Genomic DNA, 9,060 nt, shown 5'->3' with positions numbered 1-9,060 from the left:
GCTTGGCCAAGCGCTGGCAACTCCCACAAAGGTCTGAGGGAGAGAGCGCCGGCCCTTTGTTCTACTTAGTGTTTATAGTTTTGTAAGTGGGAAGTACAGAAGCAAAAATTGTAATTAGGAGCCCCTTACCACTATTGGTTATAGTCATATGTCCTTTAACATGATAGGACCACGTTCAATTTGCAAGCCATAGATTATTTTGGAGAAAACAAAATTTGCAAGTCAACACAATAGCAGAAAGATATCTTTTTACATATTAAAAGGTATTCCTATATTATCTAGTGTTCATCTGCTATCTCTCTGTCCAGAGTCACACGTGTTAACCACACGCATTTATTATACATAAGAGAGGTAATATACCCACAAATGGTTCATTGCTATAAGAAAAGGTTTGTTTTGGCTTTTCTCTCCCTGCCCCTGGCTAGCCATTCACCCCTTTGCCCACAGGTGTGGTAGAATGTCTGGGGATCCATGTTTTCCTCCCCTTTGCATTTACAATACAATACCAAGGGCCATCCTGGTTATGCCAATCACACAGTACAGAGACTATTCTCACAATTTCTCTGCACACCTTAACCCAAACTAATAAAATGTTCTCTAAGCCTCTTAAAATATTAATATTAATTCTGTAGTTTTTGGTACCTTACAACACCTGCGGGTGAAGTGGCTCAGTGGCTCCTCAATGATGATTCAGTATTTGTACATGTAGGAGACTGCAAGTGGACAAAGATCCTTGCAGTTTAAGACTTAGGCCAAAAAGCTACAGCTCTTCCCCACAAACCTCTGATTAAGTTGCTAAAGGCTATGCCTGTCCCCACACTTCCATGTTACTTGTGAGGCTGCTGGTTTCCACTGTGCCAAACCACATGTCCCTCAAAGAGACTGGAGCCTGTTTTGTTTTTACCCTTTGTTTTATAAAGTTAAAATGTTACACATATTGGGGGTTTTCTGCACTTGGGAGAATTCTTGGTTTGCCTCGGAAATGTTACTTTGTATCTGCAAATGACTTTTCTTTACACTATAAAAATAAAGCTTTTGGGGGTGCAGGCTCAGTTCTTGCAAGTTATCAGCTTGGCAGGAGACCTCTCAATCCCATCAAAAAAGAAAGCAGAAATGTCTTACTAATTTTTGCATAACTTTATAGATCTTTGTACAGACAGTGTCTTGAACATAGTAGGTACACGAATTATTTTTTGAGCTGAGTTGAATTTTCTTTGAATATCAAAATAGTGATTTGAATATATATTCTGACAAAACAATCTTTATTTCAGCATTATATATACATCTTGTGTCTAGCACAGTATCCAGAACTCCCTGGTGATCGATAAATAGTGGTTTAATAAATGTCTTGTATATGTTCTAAAAGTACAGATTATGCTCTATATAATGAACTGTAATATTATAAAGTAGTTAATTTATCACCTTAAAAGGCACAGCATTAGTTAATGTTTTTTAAATAAAAGATTCCATATGAAACATTTTATGAAATAATACTGTTTTTTAGAGTTGGGGGTATGGATAAACACATAACAGATGAGATTTTCAACAGGGTCATTCAATTCCATATGTTATTCATTTAGAGATTACTTTCCAGATTAGTGATTTATAGCAACAATAAAATCATTAGTTCCTAGGACATAACATAATTGTGGTTGTTGTTTACTAAGACAAATAAAAACTACAGTTGTCATTCCTGTTTTACAGTGCTGGGAGTGATTCTACAGTAATAGCTCACGTAGCCCTGATTTTTTTGAACTTGTAACTCTGAGATCTATCCGTACATGTTTTTTGGGTTTTTTTTACAGAGTCAGAGAGAGGGATAGACAGGGACAGACAGACAGGAATGGAGAGATGAGAAGCATCAATCATCAGTTTTTCCTTGCGCATTGCGACACCCTAGTTGTTCATTGATTGCTTTCTCATATGTGCCTTGACCGCGGGCCTACAGCAGACCGAACAACCCCTTGCTCGAGCCAGCTATCTTGGGTTCTCGAACCTGGGTCCTCAGCATCCCAGTCCGACGCTCTATCCACTGCGCCACCGCCTGGTCAGGCGTAACTCTGAGATCTAATAGAGCCACTGATTTTGCTCTCTCAAAATCAACAGTTCCACTCCACTGGCTGGGGTGGCTGTTATCGACTCATTTGAAGCCCTAACTCCATTTGGAGACTGGGCTTTTAAGGGGGTAATTAAGGTTAAGTGCGGTCATAAGTTTGAGGCCAAGAAAGGATTGGTGGCCTTATAAAAAAAAAAAAGAAAAGTCACCAGATCTCTCCCTTTCTCTCTCTTTCTCTTTGTGCATCCACAGAGGAAAGGCCATGTGAGCACACAGAGAGAAGGTGGCCATCTGCAAGCCACGAAGAAAGGTCTCACCAGAAACCAAACCTGCAAGAACCTTGATCTTGAACTTCTAGCCTATAGAACCTTAAGAAAATAAACATGTTATTTATGTAAGCCACCCAGTTGTGGTATCTTGTTATGGTAGCCCGAGCAGACTAGGACAGTGGGCAGTTGCCACCAAGACCACAGAGGCCCAGCCCTCTCGAAAGGCCTGTCCATGCTCCCCCTCCCCTTTCCAGTGTCAGGGTGAAGTGGGGTGGTGGCAAAGGAGACAGCTCGTCTCATTTCTCTCCCCGGTCCACAAGCAGACAGCTTCTGGCTTGCTTGAGTGTGTGTGTTTGTCATCAGAATGAGTGGCCTGGGTGTCTGGGCATGGAGAAGGGGAACACCTAGAGGTCCCATTTGTCCTTGATGCAGGATCCTCAGACAGACAGAAGCTTCAGTCCAGATTACACTACTTGCAACTTTGACAAGGTTCTTAAGGTCTTTGAACCTGAATCTTTTCATTCATTGTTGGAATCCATGGGAGTCTGAAAGACCAGAGTAACCGGCTTTATTGAAAGGAAGAAAGGAACCCTGCGGGGGGGAGAAGAGCACGGGTTAAAGACTAGGGGCGAATTATATAGTGTTTGGGAGAGCCTGAGGGGATGTTCCCTTTACAGTTTTAGGATTTCAGCTTTCTGGAATGCTCCTTCTTGGGGCAGGTTGATTAGCTTTCTGGAATTCCTCTGTCTCAGGGGAGATAGTCCAGTAAGGGTGAGGTCTGACAGATAAGCAAAACATCAAGAGGGCAGTTTGGAATTCACGTATCTATCATTCATAAAATGGGAAAAATTCCTTACAGGGTTCTTTTGAAGACAATGTGTGTAAAGCACTTGACACAAAACAGTGGAGCAGTGTTTTTGGTTTTTTTTTACAGAGACAGAGAGTCAGAGAGAGGGATAGACAGGGACAGACAGACAGGAACAGAGAGATGAGAAGCATCAGTCATCAGTTTTTCGTTGCCACACCTTAGTTGTTCATTGATTGCTTTCTCATACGTGCCTTGACCGTGGGCCTTCAGCAGACCGAGTAACCCTTTGCTCAAGCCAGCGACCTTGGGTCCAAGCTGGCGAGCTTTGCTCAAACCAGATGAGCCCGCGCTCAAGCTGGTGACTTTCGGGTCTCGAACCTGGGTCCTCAGCATCCCAGTCCGACGCTCTATCCACTGTGCCACCGCCTGGTCAGGCTGGAGCAGTGTTTTATTGAGTTCTTATACTCTGCTGTGTTAGTCACTGGGACTGCACACGGTGAATGTTAGTTCTCTTTTTTTTTTATTTCTTTCAGTGTTAGGACAATTACATTGTATATGTGTTCTTTTGACATCTTTTTATAAATTAGGGTATTAGTAACTAGCACACTACTAGGAACATTGTAAGAGCTTAATAAATAACTGAACTGAATTAAACTGAATTAGGAGAACCACAGGAAATTTCTAAGAGACTTCGGAGATGAGGGTTTTTTCCAAATACTGTTTCTTACCTTCTTCCATAGAAATCGCTGGGCACAAATAATTAAAGGAGAGAGAGAGTACATATTAGTCTATGCTCAGTTTCTCAGATTAATCTACAGTAAGAAAAACGAAGTGCCAAAATTATAATAGTTAATATTCTGGGCTTATTCTTCAGAAATTTAGTAAAAATTTAGTAACAAAATAACTGATAGAACAAATATATTTATGAATCTTGTTAAAAATGGAGATCTACTTGTTTCTGGCAAGTCCTACTCCTTTTTATCCCAATAAGCTATAAAAGATTGCATTCTACTCTCTTCTGAATTAATACAATTAGTTCAGCATATTTTAGAAACTCATATCTTGATTAGAAGGAAGAGAGGGAAGAAGGAAGAAGGAAAGAAGAAAAGGTGGAAAAGAGAAATGACAACTATAAGTGCATATTCAGTAAATAACTTTTTAATAACCATCTTCAAGCTAATATAGGCCTAGAATTTTTTAATAACTCTTGATTAATAAAAATGCTTACATCTCTTGACTCAGTAAACTGCTCCTGAGATTTCTTTTTCCTAAGGTACCATTTAAGCAGAGCAGGAAGATACAAACATCTATTGCAGAATCATCTATGTCAATTAAAAAGAACTGATCTAATTGTTTAGAAAATGATCACGCTCCATCAGAAACACACCTATGCAAGGTGACCCTTTAGGTCAGTGGCTTCAGGCCTGGCATTCCTGGTCTTACAGCTTTGTGAGGATATCTTACAAATAGGGTCTGCAAGCTATTTTCAGACTGAAAGAGGCCTCACACTGAGGAATCTGCTGTGCGGATTCTGCAGTGTAAAAGATCTGCCTCCTATAGAAGTCTATTGGGGGTGGCGGATTCCACCTTTGGAATTTTTCTGCTCTAGGAAAAGTTCTAGCGTGAAAAAAATTAAGCAACATGCTCTATATTTGAGCGGAATCTGCTGCGGCCTCCCATTGACTTGAATAGGAGAGGAAGAAATGTGTCGGAACTGCATTTCTGCCGTACAGGGGATCTCTTCTGCGGAATCCACGGGTCTCCCATTGAAGTAAATGAGATGTGGATTCCACCACAGAAACCGCTGCTTTATAGTGTGAAAGAGCCCTGAGAGATACCATGCTGTGCAGAAACTGCAGTATATTCTATGACGTAGTTCACACTGTTCTATATAGAAAACTTGCCACTAATCTGGAAAAAACAGATCCATTAGTTAAGCAGCTATTTACAGAATGGTAGCCCCAATACACTAGGTAAGGAGGTCCATTAGTAATAAATATTTCTCAATATATAATTATTGTTTTTGTGATTAATCACTGTTTAAATTATGTTTGATTTATAGCAATGAGAATACATAATGCATATCAGGTATTTACATACTGAATCATAACTGTAGCAAAATTACAGTTATGAGGTAGCCACCAAAATTATTTTTTGGTTTGGGGTCACTGCAACATGAGGAACTGTATTGCGGGGTCACGGCGTTAGAAAGGTTGAGAACCACTGCTCCAGAGGGAAGCAGTCCCGGGGAGGGAACAGAAAAGGGAGATGGAATGTCTGTCTGCCCCACAGACTAACGCCAAAGATAACAGATGGATCGGACTCCATGCCATCATATTCATCAGTCAGCCTCTCAAAATCTGTTACCCAAAGGGCATCTCAAAACTCATACATCCTTAGTGGAGCAGTACAGATTAAACAAGCCAGCTGCTGTGTGTGCATCACTAGGTGGACCACATTTCTTCCATATTTAATGCCCAAAAGAGTGTGTCATTGAAGCCTTTCCATGCAGCAGATGGGGGCACTAGAGCAGCGACTCCTGTGTTTTGGTCGTTCGACCCCCGCCGGGGTCGCGACCCACAGGTTGAGAACCGCTGCACTAGATAGAGCCTATAGATTCCTGAGATGAATTTACTGATAGGGAGATTGACAAATAGACTGGTTTCAGGCAGTAATTTTTTTTAAAATTTTTATTTATTTATTCATTTTAGAGGAGAGAGGGAGAGAGAGAGAGAGGAGAGGAAAGGAACAGGAAGCATCAACTCCCATATGTGCCTTGACTGGGCAAGCCCAGGGTTTTGAACCGGTGCCTCAGCGTTGCAGGTCCATGCTTGATCCACTGCGCCACCACAGGTCAGGCTCAGGTAGTAAATTTTAATTATTAAAATACTTTCTAATAAATCTCACCACACCAAGGCTACACATACAGATAATTCATATATCCTAAAAGGCCCATTTTGACTAGTTTCTCAATCATAGAGGCATAAAGTCATTTTCATCTCCACAACTTGGTTGAATGCTAAAAACTGTGCTTGCCTGGTCATCCTCAGCTTTCTGAGACAAATTTGCTATGGACTGAAATTGTGTTCCCTCCCAGCCCAAATTCATATGTTGAAGCCTTACCCCCAATGTGATATTTGGAGATGGGGACTTAGAGGTTTAGATGAGGTCATGAGGTGGGGCCATCATGATGGCACTTCTGAGCTGATAGTGACCCCATAACTCTTTCTCTCTCTGCCCTGTGAGAACAGAGGCGTTCTTCAAGCCAGGAAGAGCCCTCACTAGAACCTGACCATGCGGGTACCCCGATCTCAGACTTTCAGCTTCCAGACGAGAAAACACGTCTGTTTTCTAAGCTTCCCAGTCCTGGTTCTTTGATATAGCAGCCCCAGCAAAGACAAAAATTCATAGAAAAGGCTTTTCCCTCCCTGTCTCCCTCCAGGTGGCTAAGAAAACTAAAGTGATTCATTATCTTCAGGGCACTTAACCACGCTTCACAATTCTCTCACACATTCACCTGTTCAGTGTCCGGCTCCTGTGTGGGTCAGGCACAGACACACTGCTGCAGCCTCAGCAGCTGTTATAGTGCTTGGGTCACAGCAAGCACTTGGTAGTCCCAGGTTTTACTGGGAAGGAGCAGAAAATGGAAGTAAAAGGCTGATACCTCCCACAAGTTCAAGAGAAGCTGGGAATCCCCCCTGAGGTGGGAAGTTGCTGGACTCGAGGCCTGTGCCTTCCTCTCCTCAGCCTGGTCACACTGACGTCCACCTTCTTCTCTATCAAACTTTGAAATCGGACTGAAGATCTTAGACATAGTCAAAGGCAACCTTCACTAGCCAGGCAAGGAATGAACATTCAGAGGTATTCAGTAGACTTATCAAGCAGTAAAATCAAGTTTTCCTCTTTTGTTTCCAATATTAGTCCTGAAAATGCTAGTACCTGGCAGAAGACTGTGATGTCACTTTCTTGTCTTCCTTTTCATGACTTCTGCACCAGTTTTATTGGTTGAGGCTTATCTATTTGTGCTGTCTAGAAATGAGAATTCTTGATTGAATTGTTGAATACCCAACCACATGCAATTCTGGACTGAGAAACAGCATAGCCAGTTCTGTTATTAACTCAGAAGCTGCAGTTGTTTACTGAGTCCTGAGGAGTTTGTTCTAAACACTACTTTAAAAAACAGTATTTTCATGAACTTTTAAAAAATACTGATTACTATTAAATGCCACACCCTATACCTCTATTATGCTTTCTCAAAATGATGCTTTCTATTAGACAAAGCCTAAAAAGGACTTAAACATGTAATGAGAAATGGCCTGTATGAAAATGGCTGTTTTTCTCTGGGTCACAGTGCCGATTAGAAAGAACTAAGATAAAGGCTCGATTTTATTTACACTCCATGACAAGTCATTATTTTATACTATAAAAATAGCTTTTGAAAAAAACCCTGTCAAAATCATAACATTTCCCATACAATTTGGATTACAATGAAACTAAACCACTTAAATCAGATTGCCCAGAATTGTATCGTTAGCTGTGAAAAACTGCACAAGGGCAGACACATAGATAGATCTCTGGTAATAGGACCATTTGGCAGGGTCTCTTACTTGCAAGAGTACAAACACGTAATGTGGCTGCAATCCAGAGGAAAGCTTTTGTAGGAGATTGTAGTGGGCTATTAGCTGCCAAAGTCACCTCCCTGTTCTAGATAGAATCTCCGCACATCCTCTTTGATTTAATCCACACAAGCCTAACCTCAATTACTTACAAGCCTCCCCTGTCGCAAATCTTAAGAGTCAAGCAAGAGTCTAGTAATTTCTATCATTTTCAATCTTCACTTTAGTATTTTTTCTCAAATTGACAGCACAGTTAATAGTTTATAATAAACAATATTTTTGCTATTTCCAGATAACAGATACCTTGTAACAGAAAATAGCATTTTTATTTTAATAAAAGGAGAAACTGTGGAGATACCCCAGTAAGTGACCTGTTAACCTTGTTAATTTGATCATATTATGATGAAAAAGTGATGAAGACTCTTCATCCAGTAATAATGAAAACTATGACAAAAAGTCCCTTCTGGAAGATTCCCTGCCAACCTACTGTTGTGAACTTTAGCCCATTCTCTCTCTCCGATTGCAGCTACATCTTTATCTGAAAACTTTATACTGAGGGGAGAACATTTGAAAGTAAGTAGCACAGAAGAACAAGAGAAAGAAGACTGCTGACAGCCAGGCAAAGAGTAAAGACCGAATAGCTGTTGTTAAGAGGTTTATCAGCCCGTCTGTCCTACATTAAACATATGGCTTTCCCCTGCTTACCACTGTAGATGAAAATCCGAGCTGGAAAGGTGATATATTTGTGAATGTTTTGAGCACAGCATATTTTATCAAAAGCATCGAACTTTATTAGAAGTTTTCATTTCCACTCACTTTGTACTTTTGAACTTTGAGTGCATAACCAATATGAAACGACACCTCTGGCAGCTGCAGAAGGAAAGAGCACTGTGAAGTTCTAGGTTCAAGTCCCACTAACAGTGAGCAAACCAGTCACTTCCTGTCTGCAAACAGGGAGGGGCGTGTGAGAGGCTCTGCAAACTGCTGCACGAGCGCTAGGGATTTCTATTTACAGACACTGGCCTGGAGATGTAGGGATTTTCCCCCCAAGAGAAGTGAACTTTTGTAATATAATAGATAAAAAATACATAGTATGAAGAGTCTAAATTAACTGGACAGTTTCATTCATGACTCCAATAAAAGGATGAATTATAACTTTTTTTAAATTAAGACAGCCTACCAGCATTTAAGAATTTCTCAGTGAGGCGCTAGTTTTTCTTTGTCCATTTCCACACTTTACCCAGCTTTCTCTCTCTTAAGGGGTCAAAGGCATTCAGTACATTTGCCTTTTCAAGTCAAATGAGAAATTTG

Source organism: Saccopteryx leptura, chromosome 7 (assembly GCF_036850995.1).
Source record: "Saccopteryx leptura isolate mSacLep1 chromosome 7, mSacLep1_pri_phased_curated, whole genome shotgun sequence".
In the NCBI taxonomy this organism is placed as follows: domain Eukaryota; kingdom Metazoa; phylum Chordata; class Mammalia; order Chiroptera; family Emballonuridae; genus Saccopteryx; species Saccopteryx leptura.
Note: the sequence above shows the minus strand (reverse complement) of the source record.